This window comes from Ovis aries, chromosome 1 (genome assembly GCF_016772045.2).
Source record: "Ovis aries strain OAR_USU_Benz2616 breed Rambouillet chromosome 1, ARS-UI_Ramb_v3.0, whole genome shotgun sequence".
Lineage (NCBI taxonomy): Eukaryota > Metazoa > Chordata > Mammalia > Artiodactyla > Bovidae > Ovis > Ovis aries.
This window is the reverse complement of record NC_056054.1, coordinates 41408181-41425940: the sequence shown is the minus strand read 5'-3', so window position 1 is coordinate 41425940 and position 17760 is coordinate 41408181. Positions and strand designations below refer to the sequence as shown.

At 38.1% G+C, this 17760-nt stretch overlaps 1 protein-coding gene across 2 annotated transcripts in view; it reads right to left on the bottom strand.

The window, feature by feature from the left end:
- The window catches only part of PDE4B (phosphodiesterase 4B), a 664998-nt gene that overhangs the window by 617665 nt on the left and 29573 nt on the right, over nucleotides 1-17760 (bottom strand). The gene's annotated exons all lie outside the window — the stretch shown is intronic.

Sequence of the window (17760 nt, the reverse complement as noted above, 5' to 3'; positions counted from 1 at the left end):
ATTTTTAAAGTAAATTTTTATATAGAATCCAGCCAACATAATAAGTTTCAATAAAAAAAGGAAGGCTAGAGTTTTCCAATTGGCATTGCAAAAAAATAAAATCAATTCCTGTGTACACTGCGAAGCACTAATACTCCTCAAAAAATTACACATCTACTGATACACACATATAAATGTTCAATTATTAGAACAGCCTTGCTTTGATACTTCAGGCTCAGTCCTTGAAACTCAACATTAAAAAAAAACAAAAACAAAAAAACAACTAAGGACTAAGGATGACTTGCAGGCTGTTGGGGCTGGGAGGCAAAAGGTCATCAGCTCAGTGGAGTCCTACCAGTCCCCCAGCATGGCTTTTGGGAAGGGACGAGGCCCGTCCATGATCCCCTAAGTTTGTAAACACCCTAACTTGGAACAAGGTGTAGCTCATAACCCATGAGATACTACACAGTCCTTCATTTAAATAATAGACTTGTGGGGTGGAAGATGGCGGAGGAGTAGGTGGTCGTGGAGTAAATCTGTCTCCATGAATACATCAGGAATACACCTCCAGACACAGAAGTGCATGCAGAACACCAGCTGAGAGTGGACAGGAGTACCTGACCAGTGGAAGAGAATACATAGAACCATGCAAAACTCGGCCAGCATCGGCAGCTGAACAACGAGAGGCTTGCCCATCAAATGCCTGAGGTGCTGAATTACAGAGTAGGACCCCACCCAGGGTGCTCCTTTAAGTGACTGATGCACCAAACTACAGAGTAGGACCCCAGCCAGGGGGGCCCCCCTCTATGTGCCTGAATGGGAGGAGCTACAGAGAAAGACTGGCCACAAAAGGCTCAAAAAAAGGCTCTGATAGGTCCATAGCTCCTGTGGCAGAGGCAGTCTGTGTCCCTGCACACTAGGCACCACCAGGGTCTCTGCAAGCCAAGCAACTGCTCCACCTTCATGCTGAACTCTCACTGGGGCAGAGCTGCCACAGGCAAAGAGTCTTGCATCTATGCTCACAGGGTTGCTTCGATCTTGTCCAGCTCTTTGTGACCCTATAGACTGTGGCCTACCAGGTTTCTCTGTCAGGAGGGGGGTTCTCCAGGCAAGAATACTAGAGCATATTGACCAATACTGGTTGCCATACCCTTCTAGAGCACTATATTTCCTGCTACCCTAGCCGCCAACTCCTCTGAGTACCTGGTGCTGCCAGAACCATGGTGACCCAAGCAGCTGCACCACCTCCACACCTCACAGGGGCAAACCCAAGTCCTCTAGGGCAGCCTCAGGAGCAGCCCCAGTGGACGACCCACATGTAGAGGTGGAAATAAAACCACAATTGAGACCGAGGGGCAGTGTGGCTAAGAAAGAAGACCCAAAACCTTCCTACCCAGCTGTACAAGCATTTTCCCACAAAAGAAAATGTACTAGCTCTGATAGCTGTGGACATTGGTGGCAAAAACACACAAGAGTAGGAACAGATTAGAATCTGAGCTGCCCCCACAGCAGGTCCAGAGATCAGCACAGTGTTGGAGGGCATCCTAGGGAGGTAAGGGACTGTGACTCCCAGCAAGGAAAAGGACTCTGACAGCAGTGACTCAAGAAAAACATTTATTATTCTTGTTTTGACTTGTTCTGCAGATTCTTTTGGATTTTTTTCCTTTTATTTTTTTTTATTTAATTTTCCCTCTGCTGTTGATTTCATGGGCACTATGAAAGCCAATTAAGCTTTTGAGCCTTTTTTTTAACCTCAGTTACATTTATGATTGTTGTTATAAATCTCTACATTGGGCTTTTGCAATTCTGTGGACTTTTCCTTTTGTTTTCTCTTTTCTCTTTTTTATAATGTTAATTTTTTTAAACCTGTTATTATTTTTTCTACATTTATTCCCTTGTTTACCTTTTCTACTGTTCTTTTCCCCTTGCAGTTAATCTCTAATGTATATAAATCTTCTTTATCTACCTCTATTTAACTTTGCGTGTCTATTCTTTCTTTCTTTTCTTCCTTTCCTTTCCTCTCAACATATTTGTTAGTTTTGTTTTCATTGCTTTATTCCCCACTTGGCACCTTGCTTTATTTTGTTTTCCGGTTTGTGCTTTAGTTAGTTTTGTCCTTAACTGGTAAATATAATTTTTGATTTCCTTTGTTTGCTGGGTCAATCTACTGTATACTATTTTTGCTGGACTGTTTTTACTTTGCTCATGGATGTACATGTATATGTGTATATTCCATTATTTTAATATTATTTGCCTGATTTTGTAATTGCCATGTGTCTGGGGTTCATCTTTTGTTTCTCATTTTTGGATATTTGTTTTAATCTCACTTAAGGCCATAAAACACACTTGTGGAATCTTCGTTTCTGACCAGAGATCAAGTCCTGAGCCTTTGGAGTGGGAGCACTGACTCCAAGACCCTAGACTACCTGAGAAATAACCTGAGGGAGCATCAGATAGTGAGAACTCACACAAATGAAACCACTTGAATAGAAGACTGAGCATCACCCAACAACCAATAGGACCCTGTGCAGGACACCTCATCTACACAACAAGCAAAACAAAAAGCAAACCCAATCATCAGCAGACATGATTACCACCTCACTCAGCCTCGCCCATCAGAGGAAAAACAAACAAACAAAGCCCAGCACAGATCTCACCCTGTACCAAGCTTACACAAAGCACTGGACCAGCCTTACACAAAGCACTGGACCAACCTTCAGAGGGCAGAAATCAAAAGGAAGAAAGAATGCAACCTCCTTCATGGAAAGAATTCAACTTTCCTTGAAGCCTGGGAAAAGGAGACCTCAAACACAATAAGTTAAAAAAAATAATAATGAAAAGGCAGAGAAATATTACAGAAATGAAGGAACAAACTAGAAACACAGAAGTCCAAATAGATGAAGAGGAAATAGGCAAGCTACCTAAAAAAGAATTCAGAATAATGATAGTAAAGGTGATCAAAAACCTTGAAAACAGAACAGAGAAAAGGCAAGAATCAATTAACAAAGACCTAGAAGAATTAGGGAATAAACATACAAAGACAAGCAACACAATTACTGAAATTAAAAACACTCTAGAAGGAATCAATAGCAGAATATCTGAAGCAGAAGAATGAATCAGTGAGCTGGGAGATAAAATGATGGAAATAACATCTGAAGAGCAGAATAAAGTAAAAAGAATGAAAAGAACCGAGGACGGTCTCAGAAACCTCTGGGACAATATCAAACGCACCAGCATTAGAATCTTAGGAGTCCCAGAAGAAGAAGAGAAAAAGGAAAGGTATGAGAAAATTTTTGAAGAAATTATAGTTGAAAATTTCCTCAACATGGAAAAACAAATAATCAAGTCCAAGAGGGACAAAGAGTCCCATACAGGATAAATCCAAGAAGAAACACACCAAGACACATACTAATCAAACTAACAAAGACTAAACATAAAGAAAGAATATTAAAAACAGCAAGGGAGAAGCAACAAGTAACAGACAAGGGAAACCCCATATGCATAACAGATGATCTTTCAGTAGAAACTCTACAGGTCAGAGCGAATGGCAGGATATATTTAAAGTATTGAAAGGGGAGAATCTACAACCAAGATTACTGTACTCAGCAACAATCTCATTCAAAATTGATGGAGAAATAAAAAACTTTTCAGACAAGCCAAAGTTAAAAGAATTCAGTACCACCAAACCAACTTTACAACAAATCTTAAAGGGACTTATATAGTCAAAAAATATGAGAAGAAAAAAGATCTACAAAATCAACTCAAAACAATTTTAAAAATGGCAATAGGAACATATATATCAATAATTACTTTAAATGTAAATATATTAAATGCTCCAACCAAAAGGCACAGACTGGCTGAATGGATACAAAAACAAGACCCATATATACGCTGTCTACAAGATACCCACTTCAGACCTCAAGACACATATAAACTGAAAGTGAGAGGATGGAAAAATATATTCCATGCAAATGGAAAGCAAAGAAAGCTGGAGTACCAATCCTCATATCGGACAAAATAGACCTTAAAATAAAGAATATTACAAGACATAAGGAAGGACACTCCATAATGATCAAGGGATCAATCCAAGAGGAAGACATAACAATTGTAAATATCTATGCACCAACACAGGAGCACCTCAATACATAAGACAAACACTAACAGACATAAAAAGAGAAGTTGACAGTAACACAATAATAGTAGGAGACATTAACACCCCACTCACCCTATGGACAGATCATCAAAACAGAAAACTAATAAGGAAACACATCTTAAATGATACATTAGAGGAGATGGATCTCATTGATATCTTCAGGACATTCCATCCAAATGCAGAAGAATACACCTTCTTCTTAAGTGCACATGGAACATTCTCCAAGATAGACCTCATCTTGGCCACAAATCAAACCTCAGTAAATTTAAGAAAATTGAAATCATATCAAGCATCTTCTCTGACCACAATACTACGAGACCAGATATCAAATACAAGAAAAAAAACTGTAAGAAACACAAACACATGGAGATTAAACAACATGTTTCTAAATAACCAACAGGTTACTGAAAAAAGTCAAAAGGGAAATCAAAAAATTTCTAGAAACAAATGACAATGAAAACATGACAACTCAAAACCGATGGGATGTAGCCAAAGGAATTCTAAGAGAGAAGCTGATAGCAATATAACCCTACCTCAAGAAACAAAAAAAATATAGAACAAACAACCTAACCTTGCACCTAAAACAACTGGGAAAAAGAGAAAAAAATTAGTGGAAGGAAAGAAATCATAAAGATCGAAGCAGAAATAAATCAAAAAGAAATGAAAGAAACAATAGTAAAGATTAATAAAACTAAAAGGTGGCTCTCTGATAAGATAAACAAAATTGACAAGCCTTTAGCCAGATTCATCACGAAAAACCGAGAGAGGAATCAAATCAATAAAATTAGAAATAAAAAAGGAGAGGTTACAACAGACAATGCAGAAATAAAAAGGATTACAAGAGACTATTATGAACAACTATGAGGCAATAAAACGGATAACCTGGAAGAAATGGACAGATTCTTAGAAAAGTTCATTCTCCCAAGACTGAACCAGGAAGAAATAGAAATTATGAACAACCCAATCACAAGCACTGAAATTGAAGCTGTGATAAAAAAATCTCCCAGAAAACAAAAGCCCAGGACCAGATGGCTTCACAGGAGAATTCTATCAAACATTTAAAGAGCTAATCCCTTTGCTTCTAAAATTCTTTCAAAAAATTGCAGAGGAAGGAACACTTCCAAATTCAATCTATAAGGCCACCATTACATTGATACCAAAACCAAAGACAACACAAAAAATGAAAACTACAGGCCAATATCACTGAGGAACATAGATGCAAAAATCCTCAATAAAATTTTAGCAAACAGAATTCAGCAACACATCAAAAAGCTCATACATCATAATCAAGTTGGGTTTATTCCAGGAATGAAAGGATTCTTCAATATATACAAATCAATTTGATACATCATATTAACAAATTAAAAGATAAAAATCATATCATTATCTCAATAGATGCAGAAAAAGCCTTTGACAAAATCCAGCACCCATTTATGATTAAAACTCTTCAAAAAAATGAGCATAGAAGGAACCTACCTCAACATAGTAAAGGCCATATATGACAAGCCTATGGCAAACATTATTCTCAATGGTGAAAAACTGAAAGCATTCCCCCTATGATCAGGAACAAGACAAGGGTGTCCACTATCACTGTTATTATTCATCATAGTTCTGGAAGTCCTAGCTACAGCAATCAGAGAAGAAAAAGAAATAAAAGGAATCCAGACTGGAAAAGAAGAAGTCAAGCTCTCACTGTTTGCAGATGACATGATACTATACATAGAAAACCCTAAAAATAGTATCAGAAAATTACTAGAGCTAATCAGTGAATTTAGCAAAGTTGCAGGATATAAAGTCAATACACAGAAATCACTTTCATTTTTATATACTAATGATGAAAAATCAGAAAGAGTATTTAAGGAATCAATCCCATTCACCATTGCAACAAAAGGAATTAAATATCTAGGAATAAACTTACCTAAGGAGACAAAAGTACTATACACAGGAAATTATAAGACACTGATAAAAAAACAAAGAAGACATCAACAGATGAAGAGATATTCCATGTTCCTGGGTCAGAAGAATCAATATTGTGAAAATGACTATACTACCACCAAACACAATCTACAGATTCAGTGTGATCCCTATCAAATTACCAATGGCATTTTTCACAGAACTAGAACAAAAGATTTCACAATTCATATGGAAATACAAAAGACCCCGAATAGCCAAAGTAGTCTTGAGAAAGAATGGAGCTGGAGGAATCAACCTTCCTGACTTCAGATTATACTACAAAGCTACAGCCATCAAGCAGTATTATACTGGCACAAAAACAGAAATACAGACCAAACCCATGCACTATGGTTACCTTATTTTTGACAAAGGAGGCAAGAACATACAATGAGGCAAAGACAGCCTTTTCAATAAATGGTGCTGGGAAAACTGGACAACTACTTATAAAAGAAAGAAATTCGAACACTTCCTAACACCATACATACACAGATAAACTCAAAATATATTAAAGACCTACATGTAAGACCAGAAACTATAAAAATCTTAGAGGAAAACACAGGCAGAACACTCAATGAAATAAATCCAAGCAAGATCCTCTATGACCCACATCCTAGAGTAATGGAAATAAAAACAAAAGTAAACAAGTGGGACATGATTCAACTTAAAAGCTTTTGTACAGCAAAGGAAACTATAAACAAGATGGAAAGACAACCCTCAGAATGGGAGAAAATAGTAACAAATGAAACAATGACAAAGGATTAATTTCAAAAATAAACAACTCAATGCCAGGAAAAAAACACAACCCAATCAAAAAGTGCAAAAACGACTTAGACATTTCTCCAAAGAAGACATATAGATGGCTAACAATCACATGAAAAGATGCTCAACTTTGCTCATTATTAGAGAAATGCAAATCAAAACTACAATGAAATATCATCTCACACCAGTCAGAATGGCCATCATCAAGAAGTCTACAAACAATAAATGCTGCAGAGGGTGTGGAGAAAAGGGAATGCTCTTGCACTTTTTGTGGGAATGTAAATTGATACAGCCACTATGGAACACGGTATGAAGATTCCTTAAAAAACTGGGAATAAAACCACCATGTGACCCAGGAATCCCACTCCTAGACATATACCCTGAGGAAACCAAAACTGAAAAAGACACATGTATCCCACTGTTCATTGAAGCATTATTTACAACAGCTAGAATGTGGAAGCAACCTAGATGTCCATCAACAGATGAATGTATAAAGAAGTTTGGTACATATACACAATGGAATATTACTCAGTCATAAAAAGGAACACTTTGAGTCAGTTCTGATGAGGTGGATGAATCTAATACCTATTATAAAGAGTGAAGTAAGACAGAAAAAGAAAGATAAATATTGTATTTTAATGCATATATATGGAATCTAGAAAAATGATACTGAAGAATTTACTTGCAGGGTAACAACAGAGAAACAGACATAGAGAACAGACTTTTGGACATGGGGAGAGGGGAAGAGAGGGTGAGATGTACGGAAGGAGTGACATGGAAACTTACATTACCATATGTAAAATATATAGCCAACAGGAATTTGCTGTATGGCTCAGGAAACTCAAACAGGGGCTCTGTATCAACCTAGAGGGGTGGGATGAAGAGGGAGATGGGAGGGAAGTTCAAAAGGGTGGGGATATATATACCTATGGTTATTTATGTTGAGGTTTGACAGAAAACAACAAAATTCTGTAAAGCAATTATCCTTCAATAAAAAATAAATTAATTAAAAAAAATAAGATCATGGCATCTGGTCCCATCACTTTAAGGCAAATAAAAAGAGAAAAAGTGGAAGCAATGACAGATTTTATTTCCTTGGGCTCCAAAATCACTGTCGATGGTGACTGCAGCCATAAATTTGAAAGACGCTTGCTCCTTGGAAGGAAAGCTATGAAAAACTTAGGCAGTGTATTAAAAAGCGGAGACATCGCTTTGCTGACAAAGGTCTATATAATCAAAGACATAGTTTTTCCAGTAGTTGTGTATGGATATGAGAGCTGGACCATAAAGAAGGCTGAGCACCAAAGGACTGATACCCCTGAAATGTGGTGCTGGAAAAGACTTTTGACAGTCCCTTGGACAGCAAGGAGATCAAACCAGTCAATCCTAAAGGAGATCAACCCTAAACATTCTTTGGAAGAAGTGATGCTGAAGCTGATGCTCCAATACTCTGGCCACCTGATGTGAAAAGCCAACTCATTGGAAAAGACCATGATGCTGGGAAAGACTGAAGGCATTCTAGGACTATGTTCCTGAATGTTTGTGTTTGTTAGTCCCAAAATTCTTTTTCAAATTATAATTTCAGAAAAATGCTTTTTACAGAACTTATTTCCCAAAGGCTACTTACAAAAGTAGGATCACATACATGGTATTATAGCTTATTTAATTTATACTTGATCATACGCATTTTCTCAATCTCCAAATATGCCTCAAAGAATGCCTTTTTATAACTTTAATCATAAGTAGTACAGGGCTGCCGTCTATGGGGTCGCACAGAGTTGGACACGACTGAAGCGACTTAGCAGCAGCAGCAGCAGTACAATACTTTCTTATTATAGACAAGTTGCTTCCCATTTTCGCCTATTATAAATGATGCTGGGATTGACATTCCTGCTCATAAATCTTCAATTACTACCTTAGATTATCCTAAAAATGATAATGAATATGAACCTTTTATGATTTGATACAAATCGATGACATATTTGCTTTGGAAAAAACATATCAATTTTTATTCCTATCTACAGTTTAAAAGAAGCTTTCATAACAGTTTTCTCAGTATGAGCTCTCTCTATGAAACCTTTCATAAATTATCAATTTAGTAGCAGAAAAAAATGGTACCCTCTCGTTTTAAATTGCACTGCTTTAATGACTATGTAGAACTGATATATTTTCAGGTGTTATCAGCTATAAGAGTTTTTGACAACTAATAACACTTTCCAAACACACATTAATAATCACTAAAAATGAAGCAGGAGTCAAACTAACCTAAAAATAACTTTCTTAACATTTAGTCTGATCAAAAAAGGATTAACTTTAGATAACAACTGGGTATCCCAAGATTCTTCTAACATTCAAAGCAACAGAGGTACATCCAAAGAAAAGAGAAAAACAGCTAAGCCATTCATGTGTGATATTTTCCCCCAAATCCTTAAAACCAGATAAGTAAATTTTCCCCACATAAGATGGACTAAGACATGGGGAGACAGTCTAAGACTAAAATGTTCCTGTGGAAACATGAATCAGGGAAGTATGATCTACTCACTACATAAGCCATATGAACAAGTGATTTTATTGACTGCCTTTATGTCCTTTGCCCATTTTTCTTACAGGAGATTAATATTTTATTACTAACTGATAAGTGCTTTTTACTCAATAAGGATGTATCTTTGTCATATACACATCAAATATTTTTCTCACTATTTCTCAGCTTATAATTTTATTTAGCAGAAACTTAATTATGCATTTGATTCCTCAATAAACTTTAAAACATCTTTTAAAATTTTCTTATAAGTTTAAACTTACAGAAAATTTGCAAAGATTACACAGAGTTCCTACATACAGTCTACCCATTTTCCCACTAACATCTTTTACTGCTCCAGGATCCAATCCAGCATACCATATTGCATTTAATCTCAGTTTGATTTTTAATTTTGGTTATACTTCTTTTTTATTTAATTTACAGAGCCAAGAATGTTAAATTTCTTCTCCCAAAATGACCAATCATTTGACAAGTAATAACTGCATTCTCCAGTGACTAGAAACACCAACCTAATCTTATAAGTGATTTCCAAATTGGTATTTCTTAAATTAAATTCCTCAAAAGATGAGATGCAATATTTAATTTTGGCTCTCAAAACACAAAATGTGTTTGCTCAAAAATGTGTGTCAAATGCAGAATGAATGAACGTATTTTTTCCTGTGAAATGTGATAATTTTAGTATAGCCATACACTTTTTGATAACCTAGAACAGCTAAGCTATTCCATAACTAGGTATTTCACCATGACAAATGAAAACATATGTCCACACACAGACATTTTTTGCAAAGTTTGTAGCTGGCATATTTGTAATAGCCCATTGTTGAGAGCAACCTAAATTCCAATCAATAGGTAAATAGATAAACAAAGTATGGTATATCCATATAGCAGTTAAAAGGAAAGGCATTGAGTGGAGGGAAAAAAAGAAACAAAAAGAATACATCCTGTGTGATTCTATTTATACTAAATTCTAAAACTACACACTAAGCTACAGTGTAAGAAAGGAGATCAGTGGTTGCCATGAACTGGGGCAGGGGGACAACTAACAGCCGGAGGGAACTTATGAAGATAACAGAAATATTGTGGTTGCTGTGGTAGTTTCACAATGAACCCATTTGTCAAAAATCACCAAATTATAGATTAAAAATGAGTGCAATTTATCATATACAAGAAATACCTCAATAGAGTTGCTTTAAAAACATTTCAGAAGGTGCACAAAATAATCCATTGGTTATAAGCATATATAGTAAACTCATTCTTTATCAATTATTTCGTCTTTATAAAGTTTTGTTTTCATGTATTCTCTACACACACACATATTTATATACAGACACATGATAGCATATTTTTAATGAACTCTTTTTTAATTTTTAAATAACTTTCTTTTATATTGAGTAAGAGTTGACTTACAGTGTTGTGTTAGTTTCCGGTCTACATCAAAATGAATACATTTTGACTTATTTTGACATTATTCTTGAAATTAACCATTAATAAATTCATTTAGGGGAACAATTTGCTTTCAGTGTCAGGAGCCTACAGATATACACCAGACGTTAGCTAAAAGGACAAGAAAAATGCCCAGAATGGCGGTCCTGGCTGCAGCACTACAAGGTGTCAAAGATGAGCCTTCATCTCTGCAGCAGAGGTTACAGTGGTCCACAGACTGACCTAGCGATGCCTGCTCTCAGGATCCTTCAGAGATGCCAACTCCAGGAGGTGACCAGGAGGAGGCTACACACCCAAGCGGCATCTCCCAAGGCCAGCCTCTGTTTATAGCAACATTTCAGCCATTAAGGAAATAAGATGTGACTATGCACTGCCTTGAGGGTGAGACCCCAACTCCAGAAGTCAATGAGAAAGGAAACCAAATTGCCCTTAGGATGTGAAGCAGGGCTGGTTTTTCCCTTAGGGAGGGGCAAAAGCTAGGTCTGCATCACATTTACCAGTTACGGACGACTTGGAGTTGGAAAGAATGTCAGAAAGGCTGTGGGGTGCCTGCTGCCCCCATGCTGACCTGCTGCAAGTACTGCGCTGGCAAGTGGGACAGTCAGGCCACACCAGCTCCCAAAGCATTTGTTCCAGGAGATTTGAACATCTGCTTTTCAGAAAAGCAGGGCACCCGATTGCTGTGAGGCAGTAAGCAGTCTAGGGCAGCTCTGGGCAGGAAACCTGGGCAGAAAGTGTAGGATAATCTGAGATGCCCACGTGAATAGTGCCCTAGGGCAGAGGTTGTTCAGACACTTCAACGGATTGACAAACAGGCTTTTCTAGCTCCAATGGTGATGTGGTGGTTCTACTTTTCCCTTGGGGAGCAAAGGCAGGTTTTCATCCTGCCTTTGGCAAGATGAATCCCAAACTAACAAGTTAGGAATTTGGGATTAACAGATAAACAGTACTATGTACAAAATGGATAAACACTAAGGACGTACTATATAGCAGAGGGAACTTGTAATAATCTATCATGGAAAATAATCTGAAAATCATTGCCTGTGGTCAATGATTCTGGTCTAGCGTTCCAGAATTGGCCATGTGTCTATTCCTCCACCTGATTGGGATCACTCCAAGAACTCCAAAGCAGTTCTCGAGGTGATTGCTGAGGAAATGAAGGTTCACCTTGATTTCCCGGCAAGCCTTTGTGGATGGTGGGGCCGTGTGGGACTTGGGACCCACACTGAGAAATCTCATTCTGGAACTATTCCCTTTGGGCAAAATTTTTCAGCCAGATGACTCCTGGAAAAAAAGAGCCTCTTCAAAGATGCAGGCTTTTCTCTGGATTTCTGGGAGAGCTTAGTGTCGCCCTGTGCTCTGACCTCTCCTCACACACGGGAGGGAAATTCAGTGATGCTGGTGTCTATTCCAGTATCCTCCCCACACAGGTTTTCTGTAATTAACGCCTTCATCTCTTTCTCTTTCCTCTAGGTGTTAAGATTTGATTGTCCTATTACTAAAAAGCATGCATTGAGCTTTCCCCTGACCTTAATCTTCAGTTCAGTCGCTCAGTCGTGTCCGACTCTTTGCGACCCCATGAATCGCAGCATGCCAGGCCTCCCTGTCCATCACCATCTCCGGAGTTCACCCAGACTCACATCCATCGAGTCCATGATGCCATCCAGCCATCTCATCCTCTGTCGTCCCCTTCTCCTCCTGCCCCCAATCCCTCCCAGCATCAGAGTCTTTTCCAATGAGTCAACTCTTCACACGAGGTGGCCAAAGTACTGGAGTTTCAGCTTTAGCATCATTCCTTCCAAAGAAATCCCAGGGCTGATCTCCTTCAGAATGGACTGGTTGGATCTCCTTGCAGTCCAAGGGATCCTCAAGAGTCTTCTCCAACACCACACTTCAAAAGCATCAATTCTTCGGCGTTCAGCCTTCTTCACAGTCCAACTCTCACATCCATACATGACCACAGGAAAAACCATAGCCTTGACTAGACGAACCTTAGTCGGCAAAGTAATGTCTCTGCTTTTGAATATGCTCTCTAGGTTGGTCATAACTTTTCTTCCAAGGAGTAGGCGTCTTTTAATTTCATGGCTGCAGTCACCATCTGCAGTGATTTTGGAGCCCCAAAAAATAAAGTCTTACACTGTTTCCACTGTTTCCCCATCTATTTCCCATGAAGTGATGGGACCAGATGCCATGATCTTCATTTTCTGAATGTTGAGCTTTAAGCCAACTTTTCGCTCTCCTCTTTCACTTTCATCAAGAGGCTTTTGAGTTCCTCTTCACTTTCTGCCATAAGGGTGGTGTCATCTGCATATCTGAGGTGATTGATATTTCTCCCGGCAATCTTGATTCCAGCTTGTGTTTCTTCCAGTCCAGCGTTTCTCATGATGTACTCTGCATATAAGTTCCTCTCAAATTTGTGCCTGCTAATTTTTAAGATCACTGGCAGGGCAATTTATGAACCAGAACTAAAGCTAAACTGGGAACAACATTACTTCACTCAGGTCTTGGTAAGTTCTGCTCCTGGGACAGAGAGACGCACGATGGTCCTCAAGCAACACCAGCCAGGAATCCCTGGAAATGAGTCAAAATGTATATACGACTCATATATATACATCTTCAGTTATATATATATATATATATATATATATATATATACACACACACACACTTCATCAGTGTTATTTATATATATATATATATATGTAAGTTTTTCCGATTATTTTCCATGATAGATTATTACAAGTTCCCTTTGCTATACCGTAAGTCCTTATTGTTTATCCATTTTATACATAGTACTGTTTATCTGTTAATCCCAAATTCCTAACTTGTTAGTTTGGGACAGTGCGCTTTAAATGAACTTAATTATAAAGACAAAGGGGCAAGGAGATTTAAAGACTAGCAATCGAGAAAACTGGAGGAAAAGAATGTTGATATGTCTCTTGAGCTGCTTCTATCAAACAGCAGCTGTGTCAAGCAAGGATTTGGCAAGCCAGGTACTTTAGACAATTCATGACTGAATTTTCCACCAAGTGCCCGGAATGCCCTCATCCTTCTGTTCACCTGGCTCTCTACTCTTGGTATTACCCAGAGCTCAAAACTTGGCTTTCTGCATGATTCTCTCTTTATTAGAGACCTTTGCTGAGAACTCGAACACACTCATAGCTTCCAACAACAGTATGATGTTGAGCACTGACAGATCTAAATTCCAGATCTCTCACTCGTTCTCCTTTGCCACGATCACTCCTGCCTGTTGGACATACCAGTTTCCAAAGTTCTATTCCAGCTCATATTCAATAGTCTAATCATATATTTTCCCCAAACCAATTCCTTTTCACACTCTAGCATTACTGCCAAGAAAAAAAAAAAAAAAACCTTAAAGTCATCTTTGATTCTCACCTCTTTTACTTTAAAAATAATTTCCACCAATTCACTCTTCAGGTCTTAATTTACTGTCCGAGGCAGTGACTCCTTTAAACCAAAGCAGACCCTTGCCTCAGAAAAACCACACTGGCACGCAGGATTTTCATACAGTTTTTCGCTTTCATGGACCACCCCTGACCCCCAACCCCTAACCAAAAATGTATGGATCTCTACATTGTTCATTTCTAAAATATGGATTCTCTGATGTGACTCTGTCTTGAGAGTTCCAGAATCACTTTCAAGTACCTTCCAGACAGCATTTATTTTATGTTGCACAAACATCAAACTCGGAATGTTCAAAACTCAACACACCATCTCCCTACTCAAAACTGCGTCTTTTTCTTGCTCTGGTTTTTAGTAACTCGCAACACCATGTCCCCAATTATTTAACATAGTAATTTGAATAGTATTGTTAACTCCTTTTTCCCCACACCCCTCACATCTAAATGGTAATAATGGTAGCTTGACAAAATTCAACAAAGGTGTAAATACAGCTTTATTTGCCAAGGTGGCAAATGTATGTCTCAGGCTTCCCAGTGGCATTAGTGGTAAAGAACCCACCTGCCAATATAAGAGGGATAATAGATATTATAGATCAAACTCAGGGTTTGATCCCTGGGTCGGAAAGATCCCCTGGAGGAGGGCATGGCAACCCACTCCAATACTCTTGCCTGAAGAATTTCATGGACAGAAAGAGCCAGGTGCTATAGTCCATGGGGTGACAAAGACTGAAGCGACTTAGCACACAGGCCCGCAAATGTATTTCTAATGCTGGCCCATCATATATACGCAAGTTTTTTCTGTATGAATAAAACAAGTGAATCATTCCTCTCCAGTTTGGTAGATAATACCCCAAGTCCTCAAGACCTCACTCCAGGACTCCATCAGTAGCTGTCTCACTCTCCTTGTTCCCAGTCTCCTCCCAGTTCTAACATCTCCTACCATGCCTTCAAGTGGATTTAGCTTTCCCCTCACTGCCCCCTACAGGAATTTATATCCTTACTCTCATTCTTACGTCTTTTTATTCCTGGGGCAGCTTTTCCAGAGCTGACTAGGCCTTTCAGAAAGCAGGTAATGGTTAAATATAAAGTGAAGAGGCTAGAGAATAATTGTTTACATTCTCCCACCCCATCCCCAGTGCTATCAATTTCCCAGTATAAAGTATCACTTTGTATAGCAGGCTGGTAGTCATCCCCCCGTAAACATGCAGGCCCTGGAACAAAGAACAGCTTCATCTATGTATCTCAACATTCCTAACAAACAATATTTCCCAAATGTGCCAAAAGGTGAAAAAATGAGAAGTACTGCAAGCACAAAAATAGCCTCAAGAGTCTAAAAACAATGAATTTGCATCATGGCATTTTACCGTCTGGAGAATCTAATGCCACCAACCTATAGTTAAAACCAAAATGACTACAGCCAATTATGCTCAGAAGGGATTCATTCAAGTTGGCTTAGGGCCAGCAGGAGTCGGGGAAGGTGAGGAAGCCTGGCCCTGAGCAGTTGTTGGTGCAGCTCAGGCATAGTGGGGTTTGGAGTGTCTTTCATGGAGGAAGGAGTCCGGTATGGACACTAAACCCAGTTGGGAATTAACTGAAGGACCTGGGAACCTAGGAAAGGAATCCTCAGAGCAGAAACTGAAAGCCAGGAGATGAACCCAAAAATGAGTCAGAGGAAATGCAGCTAAAGGTCAAACCTTAGGGAAGGAAACAAGAGATGCCAAACCAGCAGATCAGGGATGAGTCAAGTCAGCTGTTCTTGACACTAGAAGAGGGTTCTCCTTTGAGCTACCAAGAGGGTTCATCATTCTTTATCGAAATAAAATGAACTAAACTTAATTACTTGTTGAAACCTAAATAATTCAGTATGTCATATTATGTAACGGCTCTGTTTTTGTGTTTCTTCTACTTTATGTTTCTTCCCTACTTTCCTCATTTCTCTTCTGAATGCTTGTTTATTTTATGTAATTTTCATTTAATGCTAAGGCAAAAGCAACTTTCAAGTTGTTCCACAGACACAAAAGAAAATGTTTTTTTAACCTGATTGAAATTAAGTATATGTAACCATCTCACATTATAAAGGAAAAATCCAAAATGTTTCTATCATTAATGTTATGGTTATTTGTATTACTAGTGGCTACCATTTACTAAATTTTTTTAAACCTCGTGCCATGTACTGTGCTAGGTGATATTTATTTCTCACAATATCTACAGGAGGAATTATTAGTCCCAAAGCAGACAAGGAAACCAAAGTTAAAAAAGAGGTCGGAAACTTTTCCCTGGATCCTAGAACTAACAGATGGCAGGGATGAGATTTAAATTTGTGATGTGTCTGATTTCAAACCTGTTCTTAATTACTGCACAAAGCTAAATTGTGTTTAAAAGACTTGTTTAAATATGCCCCACATAAAATGGGCCATTTGGTTAATGAACAGCTGACAAAGCACTGTGGTATTAAGTACTTTTCATGCACCCTTGGGGCAAAAGAAAAATCCTATACATCCAAAGCCTTCTAGAACTCTGAAGCTAAGTTTGAAGATATAATCCATGAAACAAAGCAAAAATTAGCCCAATGTTATAGGTAAGCCTTGACTTTGAATCTCGGAGATGCTTGCTACTGCCCAGCAAAACAACCCTGAGCAATTATTCAGCCGGTGTGAAAATAAGATCATAGGGGTGTGAGCTTCACAGGGGACTCAAAGGATAAGATGAGATAATGCAGACCAGTGGTTCTCAATCACAGGTGCTTTCTCCCCACCAAAGGATATTTGGCAATGCCTGAAGGGATTTTTGATTGTCACAACTGTACAAAAGGGATGGGTACTATTGGAAAAGGCCAGGGATGCTGTTAAACATCCTGTAATGCATAGGACAGTCCTCAGTTGTGTCCGACTCTTTGCGACCCCATGAACTGCAGCACGCCAGGCCTCCCTGTCTGTAGCACCTCCATATTAGCTCTTATTGCACCTACATAAAAAGTTAGCAGTGTACATATTTCAGCAGCAAAATAACAATAATTTCAAAATAATGGTGAAAAGGAATAATAATTTTAAAACATAACCTTTAAAGACAAGATTTAACAAAACAACGTAGTAGGTAAGAGCAAAGGCTTTGGAATCTGATGAACCTAGGTTTGAATACCAGATCTGTGTGATGCTGAACAAAGTACTTAGACTTTGAACCTCTAGGTTTCCTCATTTTTCAAGTGAAAATAAAATTCTCTTTCGTTTGGGTGAAGATTAAATGAGATAATTTATGTACCTGGATCATAATAAAACTCTCAATAAGTATTTTTAATGTAGTGAGTCTTAAGCAAGGACTTGATAAAAGTATAGACTTTGGATTAGAGAAAGGAAAAATAAACATTTATTTCTATATAAACTTAAGCAAGGTATTTAACCTGGCAGACATTCTTTGCATCTTTAAATGTATACAAAAAACCTATACTGTAAAATTATACTAAGAGTTAAATGAATCAACATTGTAAAGAACTGAGTAAGGTGCCTGGCTTATGG